At 44.4% G+C, this 16,534-nt stretch overlaps 2 long non-coding RNA genes across 4 annotated transcripts; both read right to left on the bottom strand.

Annotated features, from left to right (window-relative positions):
• Positions 1 to 603: 603 nt before the first annotated feature.
• Positions 604 to 4,179, bottom strand: LOC117033614 (uncharacterized). Its single transcript, XR_004424932.1, has 3 exons — positions 3,466 to 4,179; positions 2,733 to 2,803; positions 604 to 916 (listed from the first exon to the last, which is right to left on the bottom strand). It is a non-coding gene; the product is annotated as an uncharacterized LOC117033614 (long non-coding RNA).
• A 2,761-nt stretch (positions 4,180 to 6,940) lies between these two features.
• On the bottom strand, positions 6,941 to 11,632 carry LOC117033613 (uncharacterized). Of its 3 annotated transcripts, XR_004424930.1 has the most exons (4): positions 11,361 to 11,632; positions 10,860 to 10,994; positions 8,498 to 8,669; positions 6,941 to 7,449 (listed from the first exon to the last, which is right to left on the bottom strand). It is a non-coding gene; the product is annotated as an uncharacterized LOC117033613 (long non-coding RNA). The 3 variants fall into 3 exon arrangements; XR_004424929.1 differs by lacking the exon at positions 8,498 to 8,669; XR_004424931.1 differs by lacking the exon at positions 8,498 to 8,669 and having other exon boundaries at positions 10,841 to 10,994.
• Positions 11,633 to 16,534: the final 4,902 nt, after the last annotated feature.

The following is a 16,534-nucleotide window of genomic DNA, read 5'->3' on the forward strand; positions in this document are numbered from 1 at the left end:
CAACCCACAGCAACTCACCACCAAAGTGTTAGAGGAGGCCCTGTGGGACTGGAAGTCTGTAATTTGCGACACGGAGCAGGCTCCCAGCGCTGGCCTTCCCTAGGTGGGAGGTGTATACGTATGGCGGGTGGGGGATGGGGGACCTGGATAGTAAAGGCAAAGCAAAACCAGGTGTCCCACATAACCCGTAGAAACTAAGGGGCACGCTTCCCCTAACATCTGGCCTCAGAGACCAAGCTTAGAGAAACATGGAAAGGAACAGCAAAGCCACCAAGGGCCACTTGAACATCTGGTAAACTGCATGAAGTACTAGCTCCATGACCCTGACCTTCTGGGTACGTTTCTTTGATAAGCTCTCGTGCTTCCTTTTGCCTAGAGAAGGTGAAAGTGGAACGTGGAAGGCTAAGCCATGTCTTTCAAGGGTTCCCATCACACTGACAGGACTTCCAGCCTTACCCTCAGCTAAATTCATCCTTACAGGGTAGTCACACACACACACACACACACACACACACACACACACACACACACACAGAGTCAGACTCTGGAGGGGGTAGCCTTTACCACAGAAGTGTCTTCAGAGAGAACAAAAGTGTTGTTTGGCCTTTATTAGGTGTGTTTAATCTGGGGATTAAGGAATACTTTTGAAATATTTAATTAGGTTTTACAACATGTCTATAAGTAAGGTATTATTATTCACCTTCCTTAAAAGAGAAAACTGAAACACAAAGTTAAAAGTGGCTTTCCCAAGGCTGCTTCGCAGTAGGATAGTTAGCAGTGTGATAGCCACAGGCTCAGAACAGGGACAGTCACACCGCTTCCCTCACCGCAGCTGCACTGCTTCCCGAATGGCCAGAGGACGATCCACATGGTTTCAGCTGATAAGGCTCGGTCAAGGCCATAGAAAGTTGAATTCCTAAAGAGGAGGAGCAATTTTAAATGTAAGATATATTTTTAGCTTAATCTCAAGGTCAGAATAAACTGTAAAGATCATTTCATCCATTTCTCATTCTAGTCCTGGCCTACAATATTCTCTTTCCATATCAAGTCACAGGGAACCATCTCCAGAAAGAACTGGTTCCAACACCAGACAACTACAATTGTTGGAACATCCCACTTCCCGTTAAATTAAAATTAGTCTCCTCATAACTCTACTCACTATTTTTACTTTTCTCATTGGAACCCATTCCTTTTTCCCTTTTTCTTTCTTTGTTGCTTTCTTTCTTTCTTCCTTTCTTCCATCCTTTCTTTCTTCCAGCTATTATTTAGTAAGAACCTACTATATATTGACTTGGACACCTGAGACAGAGCTTTGAGCAAGAAAGAGATTATAATCTCATAGAGATTATATTTTACTGGATAAAGACAGAAAAAATTAAGAAAACAAATGAACAAAATGACAATTAGTGCTAATTATTATAGAGGAAATTAAACAAGATAATGAGATAGGGGCAGCTGAGAGGAGTGAAGGGGCTGTAAAAGCCTCCACTGAGCATGTGTGAGAAGGTGACAATTCAGCTGTAACCTGAATGTTTCTGGAATCATGCAGCATCTTTCCAGGCCTCCTTCCACAGCCTCTTCCCATATTTGAAAGCAGAGGTCATGACACACGCACACACACATAAATGCCTTCTTTCCTCTTGGTTACACGTCTATATCCCTCAGTCATTTCAAACATATCGACCTGTTTGTCAGAGTCGCTCTTAAAATACAGGGTTCAAAACTGGATAGCACACTCGAGATTTGGTCAGACCGATCCAGAGCAGGTTGGGTCTATGAACTAAGTGCCCTATGCTAGACAACACACTTGTATTCACTGGACTTCTGTGCTCGTAGACTTTGGAACGTCAACGTTGCACTAGCCTTCAAAACCATGTATCTCCTTAGTTCTCCCATTGGTAAGCTCTCAGCCAACTAAAAATAGTAAGTTTATCACACATCCTATTGCTAAACTTCATCACTACTATCCCATATAATTTTGCAATTGTAGGTGGAGGGAGGTAGGAGAAAGTAGGACCAGGAGCTCACATTTTTTCTATTGAAGCCATATTGCCACCTGCTTAATATTTTGTTGTTTGGGGTTTTTTGTTTTGTTTTGTTTTTTAGTGTAGGTATTGTCACACAAGATTTTAACTGTCCTACAGGTCACTCACATATTTGATTAGTATGCCACCAACATTCAGATCCAAGTCACGATAAAACACCTCCCAGGTTTGGACAAGGAAGGAAGGAGTATGGGTGTTCAAACAGTTACCAATCCATCTAACAATTACGAGCCAGTCCACATAAAAGAGGAATACACAGGACACTTGCTGAAATCCAGATACACCACATACATTCATTCATAACCCAACAAACAAAGAAAGGGTATCAGTGCAACACGACATTCTTAATGTGCCCCTGCTGAGTCCTAGTGATCACCACACCTGCCTTGGAGCACTCAGAAGCTTTTCTTTTGAAACTGCATTTTAAATATGTGTTCTACATTCTGCCCAACCTCTTTGTAGGCTCAACAGATTAGAGAATAATCCTGTTCTCTTTCTTTTGAAAGAGAACTTCATCTTTACTATTTGGCCCCTGAATCATGCTCCAGAATCCCCCCAGAGTTTCAGACAGTGCTGCTGCAGTTGAATAAATTATTTATATGTACAGTTTTATATATGTAAGTTTCTCCCAAGATACAACTCATTTGGGCCAAAGACTTGAAAACCTATAAACCATAATAGGCTCACGTTTACAATCAGTGATCTTATGTTGGGTCCTTCTTATGGCAATCTCACCATTTCCAATAAGATTCTTATCCCTAAAAAAAAAAAAAAAGTAGAAAATGGGTAGAAAAGGTCACTTTCTACCTTTCATGGGATTTTGTTGTCATGGTGTCACAACTCAGATACTGTTGGGAGTGTGTGTCTTCACAGATGTGTGATGGATGAATCACATGGAATCCGCTCACATTCCAGGGAGATGCTTCCTCATTTTTCAGAGTCCTTTCTTGGAGGCTGTTTCCTGCCCCCCATTATCAAGCAGGTCCCTCTGCCCCCTCTTCTATAGCAATTAGAACTTCACTTGGAACATCCGGTTCACAGATTTCCGCAGGGATATTTATTTTCTTGACTGAGAGTGATACTATTCCCTCTTTTAAAAAAGGTGTATTTCACATACAAAATTTAGCTAATACATATCTGAAGTATGTGCAAACTTTTTAAAAATATAGCAGCATGCTGCAAGAAAACTAAAATTTTAGAACTGATATAGATGGTGACGGTGGCCTTCGCGCATAAATTACCAAGCAGAGCATTGCTGAAACTCCTCGGGAGAAGAGAAGAAGTACGAATTTCTGAATTGCACAAGAGCAATGCGTCTGAGGAAACAAGTTGAGGGAAAAGCACCCAGGACTTAACGCCCTTCCACAAACCCAGGAATCGAAGCTGGTTATTTAACCTTTCAGTACCTCAGTTTCCTCACCTGTAAGTAGGACTTTATCATACCTACTGGACAGGATCATTGCAAAGAAGTGGGGTGCTAGCCGGCTCCATTAGATACTGTGAGGTGCCACGTAAGGAAAAGGTAACACCACCTGCCAAAGTCCACTGACCACAGTTGTTTCCAGTAGTCGTGGGCATTTGTGTGCCCGGCCAGGGGGTACAAGGTCAGTAACTGAGCAGCCTGGAGACGGCTGAGGCAGCAGGAAGCTGGAAAGACAGGGAGAACAGAGCCTGGACCCCAGAATCGGCATGGCCCCCGGTCAGTGAGCTGAGGCTTCCTCCACATCTGGTGCAAGCGTTCTCAAAGCTACAAGTTTAAAACTAGTTTTAAGATGTAAATGATACAATGGATCTTTGTACTTACCAGATTTCAATAGCCCCCTTTCATTATTTCAGAAAAGCAACTGCATGCCAACCTTAACGTTTTTATTCCAATGGATGGATTTTTTTTTTAATATTTTTTATTCAAAAATTGAGATTATGGCTTCTGGTTTGTCTTGGTGAGTATGGTGGGGTTCTTTTCCCTTGTTTCTTTCTGTCTGAGCATTTGAAACTAATTCAAATCTAACAATCATCGTCACACACAAAGTGAAGTTGAGAATTAATATTATCTGAATAGCCAAAGGAAAAAAAATTCAACTCATCTAGTTTGGGTAATTCAAAGAATACTATTAACTCGGGTCCTTTGGTAAAATATTTCAGCTCTCCATCTTAATTCAATTGGGTAGATGAGCCCATCGTCCTCAATTTAATACAAAGTATGTCCATTCAAAATGTCTGAGAGAAGTGAAAAATGGACTCACTTGTTCTATGAAAGCATTGCCAGATCAGAACAACCAGAAAGGAGCAATTCCTCTTGGCACAAAAGAGGTGAGGATGTATTTCCCCCCTTTCACCTCTAATTGCAGTTTTATCCTCAAAAGTTAAAGTTGACAAGTGTGAAAGGCCTGCTTCCCTCAGCTTCAACAGCTCCCCTAAAGCCCAGGACCCAACACAAAGAACGGGCTAGAAAAAGGAAAGGGGACAGATTTCTGGGCAGCACAGGCAATCTCACCTTCATATACCTTTCGCATGCTTCCCTCCCCCTGATTTCCTAGTGATGATTCTCCATCAGCCGGGGACACTTACATGCGGCCAAGTTACTAATGGTAAGCAGATGTCCTGGACATTGTGAGAGATACAGCAAGGGTTACACAAGGGTTTCCAACCCAGAGATGGAACTATGGTACCTACCTGAGCCACTGTGCCATATAGAAAGTCTTGAGGAAAATAGCAAGGCATAACCAGGAGAAGAGATTTAAAGAAAGATGACCACCTCCAATCTGGCATATTCCAGAAAGTAGGATCAAGGCCACGGGACCTCAGCTCAGGATACAGGCGGACTTTCTAAATCCATCATACAGTAGACTGGGTTCACTCTGGGGTTAGCAGACACCGGACAACCACCCATCCTATACCATGGAGGTTGGCAAGTATCAGATGGATCAAATAAATCCAAAATTATCAAAGGGAGTGTGGAATGAGATGAGCAAAGCCTTATCCAATTCTGATATTCTGTACAAAGACAACTAATTAAAATAAATGAATAAGGGAAGCGTTCTTTGTGACTTAGGCTCCACAAGACAGCTTTGTGAGAGCAGAGAGAGGGAGAGAAGAAGAAAGGGAGGAAGGAAGAATGTAAGTTGCTTGCCGATAGATATAATAATATACATGTCAAAATACTGGACGATTGGCCAGTATTCAACATATGGATAAATATAGAAATAAAACACAGAAAATACAAACCTAAATATGCCATTTTTTTAATGCTGTAGTTTTTCTTAAGTGAGTTTATGTGCAACTGAGGTTACAGGATAAATCTCCACTTGTCTCAAAGTTTATGCTCTTTTGGATGAGGTTATTTGACTGAAGAAAAGAAGAAGGAGGAGGAGGAAAAAGAGGAAGAGAAGGTGGGAAGGGAGACTGATATGGAGAACCTACTATGCTGCAGGCCCTTTATAGATGTTATTTTACTTTACATACATTTGTGTACATAATGAGACAACTATTATTATTATTATCCCATTGAATGCTTGAGAAAATGGGAGCTCAGAAGAACTCGAATAAGTGAAATAATTAGTGAGAGGCAGAGCTGGGTTTCAAACTCAGTTTCGTCTGATCACAAATCCCTGTCCTTTTCACCGCCTCTGTTCTCTCAGTAACAAGGAGAGAGAAGCCTGACTCACTGGACACCCCACTACTCTCATGACTGGCTGCGCACGCGTTCTCAAACAGCAGGACTATTTTCAAGATACATTCATTCAAATAAAAAAATAAAATAACATATTGCTAAATATGCTTTGTGTTCTTAAGCTAGTTACAAACATTTCCTGTGCCTGTACCAGGTAGGAATTTGATTCAACCAGCCAAATATGTGACCTGCAAAAGGACAGAAGAAATACTTCACTTCGAATCCAAATCACTTACCAGCGAGCACTTCATGGTTCTCATGATTGTCAAACGAGGGCTTTCATTTCCGTGAGACCATGAGTGTGGGGGAAATAGGGATTTGAGGGTAATCATCCAGAGCAAAGAATCAATATTACCTGTAAAGAAATAAAGCACACTGGGGAAGAGTGAGGATTCCGTTTTTGTAGCAACAAGGAACCTTTTCCCACAGATATAATTATTATTTAATTCAGCTGAAGGAAGAGGACATCAGGGTTTTACCCAGTTTATTCAACCGGGCTTACTCTTCTCTTCTTGGTTCCTATAAATGCGCGCTTTTAAAGTGATTTAATTTTGACAGCTTGTGAACCATGGTGGAGACACATCTCAGCACGTTTTCTGCAAAAACTCTGCTGAGGACCAGCTCTCTTTCTGAAACATTGACTCAGCATCCACAGTGTGGAAACACAAAATGGAGACAAAAAGAGTCCCTCCCTTCTGGCCATATAGGAAAGGATTCAGGGTGTGCCCCGGACTCTGCTGCAGTGCAACCGGAAGCGGAGGCGAGGAAAGGCAGGTCAATAGGGAGGATGGAGGACAAAGAAAATGTTAAACATCTCTCCCTGCTAATCAACAGAATCAATATGGAGGGAGACACCTGTCGCTGATGGGAAGAGCGAGGCTGCCGGCCTCCCCTGACCTTCCGCCTTCTCAGCTGCCTCCATCGTGCTGTGCCCTGCCGCCTTCCACCTGGTCACAGCCCCCCCCCCCCCCCCGCTCGAAAAGTGCCTGCATCCTTAGCATTCAAATCAACGCAGCTGCATCTCTTCCCTCCCGCACAGGTCCCTGGTCCTCAGCCCCTCGTCCCTGCCAGCTTCAGCCTGCGTCTCTCAGGTGTCCCCTCCCGCTGCTGGCGGCGCTGCCCCCACGACGGCGCTCGCTACTCCAGGGGGTGGGGGTGCAGTGGCAAATGGGTTCATCCGGCTCCTGCTCTTAACAAAACCACCGTTAAGCTCGAAGAATGTGTCATCAACTGATAAAATGCTAAATGACAACTCATTTTCATTCCGCGGAACAGAATTGTTTAATATTTCATTCCTATCGCCTGCTCATTTTCGGGCAGCCCACACAGGGCATAAAGGGCTCCCCAGGGAATTGTTTAAAAGGTTAGTGCCTGGAACAAGTGTGGGCCCTGCGGTTCCTCTTGCCGACGCAGACGCCCTGGGCACACGTCATTAGTATCTCAATGCTGCCCTCTGCTGGGCGATGGCACCACTGGCAGCGCCTGGGAAATGAGACCCGCGCTTCCATGGTGCTGGTTGAACGGAGACACAGAGACCAAAGGGAGAGGAGACAGAGCTAAAAAATGTGTAGCTGTGCGAAAGGGGCACAACAGAAATTCGCCAACTTTGAGGGCGTCCGGACCTCAGTGGATGGATGCTCAGTTGCTCCTTCCGCAGCGCAATCTCTTCTACCCGTTCTCAAATTGTCACTGCACAAAAGGAGGAGAAGCCATTGTCGCTGAGGTCTTTCCTCCCTGAAAGAGATTTGTGGAACAGTGGAAGGAAGATATGTGGGAGGGGGAGATGTTTCCTACTAGGAAAGAGCGGAGCAACACCTGGTAGTAGAGAGGCCAGACTTGGGGCATGGACAAGATTTCCAGATTCAGGGTCCAGTAATAAATACACTTTCACCCCAGTTATGGTTCTCAGCTCTAGGAGCACTCCCTAACGGGACTCAGCCCCTCTCTCCCAGCCGGCTGCTGTCCTGCCTTCTCAGGTCCCCTTCAAGGCACTGTTCATGCAGTCACCCCATTTGACTCCTCTCCCCCACCCTCCACATCCAACCCCTCCTGCTGCTGACTGGTCTCCCCACCTCCAATCCTCCCCTTCCCAAGTCCATCCTCTACCCAAAGAGACCTACATTAAATGACTCAGTTACCTGAAGTTCTTAAAACAGTACCCGGCTCAGGGTAAGCACTCAAGAAATTTTAGCTAGAAATTTAGTTAAATTTGATCAACCACTCCCTGTCTAGTAAACATTTTTAGGGGTTCCTCTTCCCTTGGATAAAATGAGTAGGTTTCTGCCTAACTCGCAATTTCATCTTCAAACGTTTTTTCAACCAGTAATATAACTTCCTGGGGTTCTCCTGTGCATACCCTGTGTTATCTCGTTCACTGGCAATGCTAGTCCCTTTACCTAAGAGAGCCCACTCCTGAACGTTTCACCTTCTCATGTAGCTTTTAAGACTCAGGCTTTCCTAAAAGCATCATCCCTTTCAGGAAGTCTTTCCTGATTGGCACACTCAACCAATCTGATTCACTCTGGCCTCCTCTTCTGCATTCCAATATTCTACGCTTTATCATAACTTTCTTAGAGTTTCTAAATTGTCTGCTTAGGTGTCTGTCTACTCTCCAAGTCTGAGCTTCGTGAATTCCAGGACTACTGGATTCATCTCCCTGTCCCCTATAATTAGCACAGTACCTGGACAATATACTTGGGGCTCACAATATGTTTATTGTACAAGTGAATGAACGGAGGCAGGAAGGAATGCATAAACGAGAGGAGATCCCAAGAGCACCTACCTGCCCCAACCACTACGTTGTACTTGTCAACTGGAGAGTCTTGTGGCTTCATCTCCCCTTTGAGGGATGGGAAGGGCAAAGCTCTACCACAAGGAAGGCTTTAGTTGCCCAAGTTCACCTGGAGCATCAATTTCTTCAATGAGATAATGGTGGCAATGTCAAGTCTACCTACCTTTGAAAAAGGAAGTTATTTTTGGAGAGGGAAAGGACAGGGTACTTCTGGAGACTTGGGAACTCGGCACAGGACCGATTTGGCAGGAGTACAAGACTTGAGACCAGGAGAGCAATATTAGGACACAAGGGTCATGGGGAAAGAAGAGACTGTGGGAGCTTAAGTAGGGGGATTAGGGGAGATGAAAACTGACTGAGTACATAGTATGTGCCTAGTACTTCTCATAGTCTTTCTGAACCTCGTGACCACCATAGAAGTTGGGTATTGTCATCCGCATTTTCTGAGTGGAAAATTGAAGCTCAGATGGACTCAGTTCCATACCTGAGACTATATAGCAACTGACAGCCTCAAAATTCAAACTCAGGCTCTGTGACTTCCAAGCCCACATATCCCCACTACATTAAAGTTTGTTTTGCTTTAAGAAGAAAAAGTGCCTTGAGCTGGCAAGTACTAACCTCCCACCTCTGAGAAAAATCGTCTAGATGTTTGAAAGATCGTCCTCCTCTCCATGTCAGCATAGAGTACTGGTGGACTTCTCCATCTCTGAAATGGGCCCCACTGAACACTAGGGGTCTCCTGTAATTCAGACCCCTGCACAGCTCCCAGCCTGGACCAGCCCTTGAGAGGGTGGGGATCAATAATTGAAGAGTCATTTCCCATCTTACATAGAAGACATCCACTTCCATACACTGAATTTTGGAGACATGAGCTGCTGCCTCATTTATCACATTCTGTCCCACGATGTCGCACTTCATTAAGCATCAGTAGGATTACATAGCAGTTACTAAGGAGATGAAATCGCTGAGGACAATCTCCAGAAAAGAAATCTGAACTCACAAGTTGTTTCAGGAAACCCCGGACCTGTGTCTCCACTTACATCACAAAATTGTGGTTTTGCTGTGAAACTGAGAACCCGGCGTTTGGAGCTAAGAACTGGAGTGAACCATGTCAGCAGGGAAATCAGATCTCAGGTCTCCCTTGACATCAAGGTCCACTGAAATCCACATGCATCGCATATGACCCTCCAGTGATACTACACTCAGAAACAGCCGTCTGGGAGAAGTGGTTCTAAACTTGAATATACATCACAGTCACTTGAACGGTTATTAAAATCCAGGCTGTTGGGCCCCACGATCCCCAGTATTTCTGCTTCCATAGGCCTGGAGAGATCCAAGAATTTTTATTTCTAACTGATCCCAAGTGAGGTTGATGCTGTTGGTCCGGGGTGGAGAACCGCTGCTCCACAGCCGCCGTAGCCAAGGAAACTCAGCTGGAAAAGCCCAAGAAAGTAAGGACCTGCCAGGAGTGCTCTCTGACTATCCCAAGGGCTTCGTCTTTTAACTCAGGGTGGTCACCAAGGCATGTACAGCTCTATTAGAGTTGCTTTTCTTTTGCAAGATACATTTTTAGTACACTGTCCTTAAGCTTCTCCTTACTTAGAAAATCTCCAAAGACTTCCAAGTGGGTTAGGGCTCATTTGGTTCAAGTGACAGAAAGCCTTGTTCTGATTGAGTAAGCCAAAATAAAAACAAATATATTGGTTCCAAACGTGAGAAGTCCAGACTTGGTTTGATCAAAGTTCAGACGTCACCAGGACCAATTTTTCTTTCTTAATCTCTCCTTTTTCTTGATCTCTCTTCACTCTCCCTTGATCCTTCATATAGTCTCCATTATCAAAATCCTGTTCATCTGAATCTAAAGACTAAAGCTATAGGCCTGGCAAATTCTTACATCAAAATCTCTCCCAGGATTTGTGGTAAAGATGGCAGAGTAGGTAAACATTGTGCTCACCTCTTCTCAGAGCCACATCAATTACAACTGAACTATAGAACAACCATCATTGAGAATTTCCACCTAGAGTATAGCTGAACCAAAGCCCTACAATTACACATAGAGAAGAAGCCACCTCAAGACTCATAGGAGGGGCAGAGACACAGAACCAGCTGGTCCCACATCCATGTGTAACCATTAAAAATTAGGAGAGATATCTCGGCTGCAATTATCTCCCCCTGATGAGGAAGGGGTGCCAGCCTCTCCCCAGCCCAGGGTTCCAGTGCTGGGGAGAGAAGTCCCCATAACTTCTGGCTGTGAAAACCAGCAGAGGTTGTGGATGAGTGAGACGAGGGCAACTACACTCCCAGGTACTCCTCTTAAAGGGACCATGTACTTACTTGTGGGACACAGACTTACTTCCTGATGGATTCACCGGCTCTGAGCTCCAGCGTTGCGGCAGCAGGTGTAAAGGTGCCAGGCACAGGAAGAGGAACTGAATGATCTGGCTTCAGAATGAGGGCTAGAGGGTCAGCTTTCTCCCAGACAGAAGAGCTGGAGTAAACCATTGTTTCTTTGTTGAGCCCTCCCCCTTCCTGTGTGCACACGCATGCAGACGTCATATCTGAGTCTCCATCAAATTGGCTAACACCTTCGTCTGCCCCCTCCTAGTGATTCCCTAAGACCATACCCACCCCGCCTCCGCAACTTTCAGCCACACCCAAGCTGCTTCCAGTGGCTTTTCCATGTAAATGGCCAGCCTTGGCTCATGATGCAAACTTTCCTAAAATCTCTCAAAGGTTCACAAAACCCATACAAACACCATCTGGCTTCCATGTGCCCCATAACTCAGACTTATAAGCCCTAAGCCTGGCACTAGCAGCAGCTGGCCTAGATTCACAGATTTTCCTCTTGAGGCACCTCCAAACTCAGTGCAAATGACGGCCATCTGTGGATTGCTTTGTGGCTCATGCCAGGTGGCCACAGGCAGGGCACAGGCTATAGCTGAACTTAGCCTGCCGCAGGTCCCCTCCCAGGAGACTCCAGGGCTCACACACTTAGTGGTCAACTTCAGATCAAGCCAGAGCAACACCCGACCACCTCCAAGAATGACACACCTAAAGGGCACACTGGTCAGGCACCAGAGCCCTGCTAAATCTAATCCTGCTCTGTACGGTCAGCTCTTGCACCACAGCTCCTCCACTGTAATCACAACCAGTCTTAACAACCAATCAACCTAAGGGTCAATCCTTCTCATTGATGTGCAAACAGCAACCAAGGCTCAACCACAACAGTAGGGCTCACGTAACCCACACAAGGGACACACCCAGAGCACCTGGCTCTGGTGACCAGGGAGACTACACCACTGGGTCCCATAGGACTCCTACTACATAAGATCACTCTACTGAGACTGGGAGGCATAGCAGCCCTACGTAGAAACAAACACAGGCAGGTAGCCAAAATGGGGAGACAAAAAAACATGTCCCAAGTTGAAAAAAATTTAAAAAAGAAAAACAGAACAAAGCTCCAGAAAAAGAACTAAACAAAATAGAGACAAGCAATTTACCAGATGCAGAGTTCAAAACACTAGTTACAAGGGTGATCAGTGATCTCAGGGAGAACTTCGACAAAAAGATAGGAAACATAAAAATGGAGATAGAATACATTAAAAAGAGCCAGTCAGAAATAAAGAATACAATAATTGAAATGAAGAATACATTAGAGGGAATCAACAGTAGATTAGCTGAAGCAGAGAATCAAATCAGCAATTTAGAACATAAGGTAGCAGAAAACACACAATCAGAACAGCAAAAAGAAACCCAAAAAATGAGGATAGTTTAAGGGTCCTCTGGGACAACATCAAGCATACTAACGTTTGCATCATAGGGGTACCAGAAGGAGAGGAGAGAGCGCAAGGAATTGAAAAATGTGTTTGAAGAAATAATGACTGAAAACTTCCCTAACCTGGTAAAGGAAATAGATATACAAGCCCAGGAAGCACAGAGTCCCAAACAAGATGAACCCAAAGAGGCCCAAACCAAGACACATTATAACTAAAATGCCAAAGGTTAAAGACAGAGAATCTTAAAAGCAGCAAGAGAAAAGCAGTTAGTTATCTACAACAGAGCTTCCATAAGACTGTCAGCTGATTTCTCAGCAGAAACTTTGCAGGCCAGAAGAAATTGGCAGGAAATATTCAAAGTGATAAAAAACACAGACCTACAACCAAGATTAGTCTACTCAGCAAAGCTATCATTTAGCATCAAAGAACAGGCAAGTGCTTCTCAGATAAGAAAAAGCTAAAGGAGTTCATCACCACCAAACCAGCCTTACAAGGAATCTTAGAGGGACTTCTTTAAGATGAAAAAAAGAGAAAAGATAAAAAATATATATAATAAAATGGCAATAACTACATACCTATCAAAAATTACTTTCAAAGTAAATGGATTAAGTGCTCCAATCAAAAGATAGGATGGCTGAATTGATAAGAAAACAAGACCCTTATAAGAGGTCTACCTAAAAGAGACATACTTCAGATCAACAGGCACAGAGAGACTGAAAATAAAGGGATGGAAAAGGTTATTTCATGAAAATGGAACAAGCAAACAAAATGCTAGGGTAGCAATACTTATACCAGACAAAATAGACTTTGAAACAAAGGCTAAAAGAAGAGACAATGAAGGACCCAGTAATCCCACTTTTGGGTATTTATCCAAAGAAACCCAAAACACTACTTTGAGGGGACGAATACATCCATATGTTCATTGCAACATTGTTTACAATGCCCAAGATGTGGAGGCAGCTTGGGTTTCCACTGATGGAAGAATGGATAGAGAGGAGGTGTACATACATATATACAATGGAGTACTGCTCGGCCATGGAGGGGAATGGGTTCTTGCCATCTGCAGCGGCACCGATGGACCGGAGAGTGTTATGCTGAGGGGAGTATGTCAGACAGAGAAAGGCAGATGCAATGTGATTTCACTTACATGTGGAAACTAAAGAACAAAATAAACAAAACAGAAATAAACTCATAGATACAGAGAACATTTTGATGGATGTCAGATGGGAGGGGGATTAGGGGAGTGGGTGAAAAGGGGGAAGGGATTAAGAAGTACAAACTGGTTGTTACACAATAATCATAGGGACGTAGGGTACAGCATAAGGAATATAATCAATATCATTGTAATAACTATGTATGGTGTCAGATGGGTACCAGATTTGTTGGAGTGATAGATGGGAGGAGGTGAAAAAGGTGAAGAGATTAAGAAGTACCAACTGGTAGTCACAAAATAGTCATGGGGATATAAAGTAAAGCACAGGGAATATAGTCAATAATATGGTGATAACTATGCATAGTGCCAGGTGGGTACTAGACTAGTCAGGGGAATCACTTCTTAAATTACATAAATGTCTAACCACTATGTTGTACACCCAAAATTAATATAAAATAATATTGAATGTCAAAATAAAGTGTAAAAAAATAAATAAATGTTATTTAAAAAATAAAATAAAATCTCTCCCAGTATTCCCAACACAAATCTCACTGCTTCTAATTGACACAAATTAGATCAAGTGCTCACCCCAGAACCAATTAATGTGGGCAGACAGGACAAAGCAGGTGATTAGGCTGAAATCACATGCTGCACTCTGGATCCCCAGGCAAATCTCAGGGGTTTGGAAGGGACACTGGGCCTCCCCAAGCCATCAGGCCCCAAATCCAATAGGCACCTTTTGGTCCACATCTCTCCTGACTTCACTGTGGCAGTGGCCTCCCTTTTACTTGGAACTGTCTTCTCCTTCTGGCTTTCTTGACTACATTCTTTCCTTGTCCTTTCCCTATATCGGTTTCCTTTTCAGGATCCTCTTCTTTTCCCACTTAAATCAAGGTGTCCATCAAGGATTTTTCCTTAGGCCTCTTCTCACTTCTAGCATTTTCTATGAGTGATGCCATCCATTCTCTCACTTTTAAATACCGCCCTAAGTTAATTGATTCCCAAATATACCAGTTCAGACAATTAAGTTCTCAAACTTGTGACAATTATGTTGCTAACCTTTTTTGATATCAGAGAGATTATTCATTATGAATTTGTACCAACTGGACAGTTAACCAAGTTTACTCTTTGGAGGTGCTGAAAGCCTGCTTGAAAAAGTTAGATGACCTGAAATTTTTGCCAACAATTCATGGCTCTTGCATCACAACAATGCACCAGCTCACATTGCACTGTCTGTGATGGAGTTTTTAGCCAGTAAGCAAATAACTCTATTGGAACACCCTCCCTACTCACCTGATCTGGCCCCCAAAGACTTCTTTATTTACGTGAAGATAAAGAAAATATTTAAAGGAAGACATTTTGATGACATTCAGGTCATCAATGTTAATATGACAACAGCTCTGATGGCCATTCCAGAAAAAGAATTCCCAAATTTCTTTGAAGGATGGACTAGGCGCTGGCATCGGTGCATAGCTTCCCAAGGGGAGTACTTCGAAGGTGACTTTAGTGATATTCAGCAATGAGGTATGTAGCACTTTTTCTAGGACGAGTTCACAAACTTAACTGTCCCTCCTTGTACTACAGATGTGCCGTTGAACTATTTCCATGTTCGGTACCTTAATCCCAAGCTTCATCACTAAGACTCTCCATCACAACCGCCTTCTAAAGCTGACCTTACAAACCCCAATGTCGCCCCTTCCCAATCCTCCCAACATATTTTGGCACAGTGTCTTCCTCCGGCAGAGATACACAGCTTTCACTACGTTACTCCTCGGCCTAAAGTTCTGCAAGGCATTGCTTCATTCAGAAGATGACATCCCGGCTCCTTGGCATGGCATGCAAGGTCCCCGTGATCTGACCCCTGCCTGACTATCCAGGTCCTGCTGCTCCCACCTCACCCTCTCTGACCAGTCGCAGGGAACTACTTGCAGCTTCCAGAAATATACGCTATTCTATACTGTCATGCCTTTGTGTATGCCATGTCTGCTTCCTCAACTCCCATGCCCTTCTGTCCACTTAGTGACTGATACTCATTCGTCACGCCCTCACTCAGCACTCCTGTCTTCTGGGGACATTTCTGTGGCCCTGCCGCCTGTACCGTCCTGTGCAGAACTGCTGATTCCCTCCATATCTCTTTACATCTGTCGCTCATGGCAGGTATTTAACTCCACTGAAATGGTTTGCTGTCCTGCCTGCCTTACCTTCAGGCTCCTTGAGGGCCATATCTCTTGGTGTCCCCAAGACCAAGCACAGCTCATAAACACTCTAACCTTAGGCCGACACAACTCCCCCAGGGTGCAAGAGAAGTACGCTGGTTCTTGCAAGACTCAGAGGTTGGCAGTTATTCCTCCAATTCAGAATCTTGTTGCTTTTCCTAAAAAGACTAGTACCACTTGGGCCTTTATGTCAGGACAGGCATGTCCCATGAGAGGCACACCCCACAAAAGCTTCATCTCACGCCTGACTAAACAGCAGCAGCAGGATTATGCATCTGCTCTGTTAGGTGAAACCAAATGCCCTGTGTCACCTTGCTCTAGTGACATGCTGTATGCCATCTTTCTAAGCCACCCTTTGGGATCATTTTACTTGTGGGAGTCAGTCCTTGTGTCCCATCAGAGACACTGGAGCCCCCTGTTACTCAGTACCTAAGCCAGCTCCACGCACTGATCTCAGGGCATCTGAGGCTTCCTGCTGGCTGAGTAGCGTCTGGCCCCGGGACAGCCCCAGTCAGTCATAGAAGGCTAATTTCTAAGTCATCCCACTGCACAGGTTGTTCCCCTGATAAAAACTGACCAATCGGCACGAGCTGTGCAGCAGGGAAGGGCAGGTGTTACAGGTGCCGATATCTCTGATGGAAGGAAGGGCACAGACAAGGGTTCTCTCTTCTCTTTTGTGAAAATTGGGGCAACTGCTTCTTGGGGACAGGTTTGGCCAGTACCAAAAGCCCGTCCAGTCAGCCGGCCTCAGGTGCCCGAGTTGTCCCAGAGCTGTGCTTTTCCACCTTCCAGAGCTTTCCGGGTGCGTTTCAGGGCCAGGACTGAGAAGAGCAGCTCCTGAGTCTCTTCCATTCTAGGCTCCCTCTCCCTGACAGGGCCCCAA

The sequence above is a fragment of the Rhinolophus ferrumequinum genome, chromosome 14 (genome assembly GCF_004115265.2).
Source record: "Rhinolophus ferrumequinum isolate MPI-CBG mRhiFer1 chromosome 14, mRhiFer1_v1.p, whole genome shotgun sequence".
Classification (NCBI taxonomy): Eukaryota; Metazoa; Chordata; class Mammalia; order Chiroptera; family Rhinolophidae; genus Rhinolophus; species Rhinolophus ferrumequinum.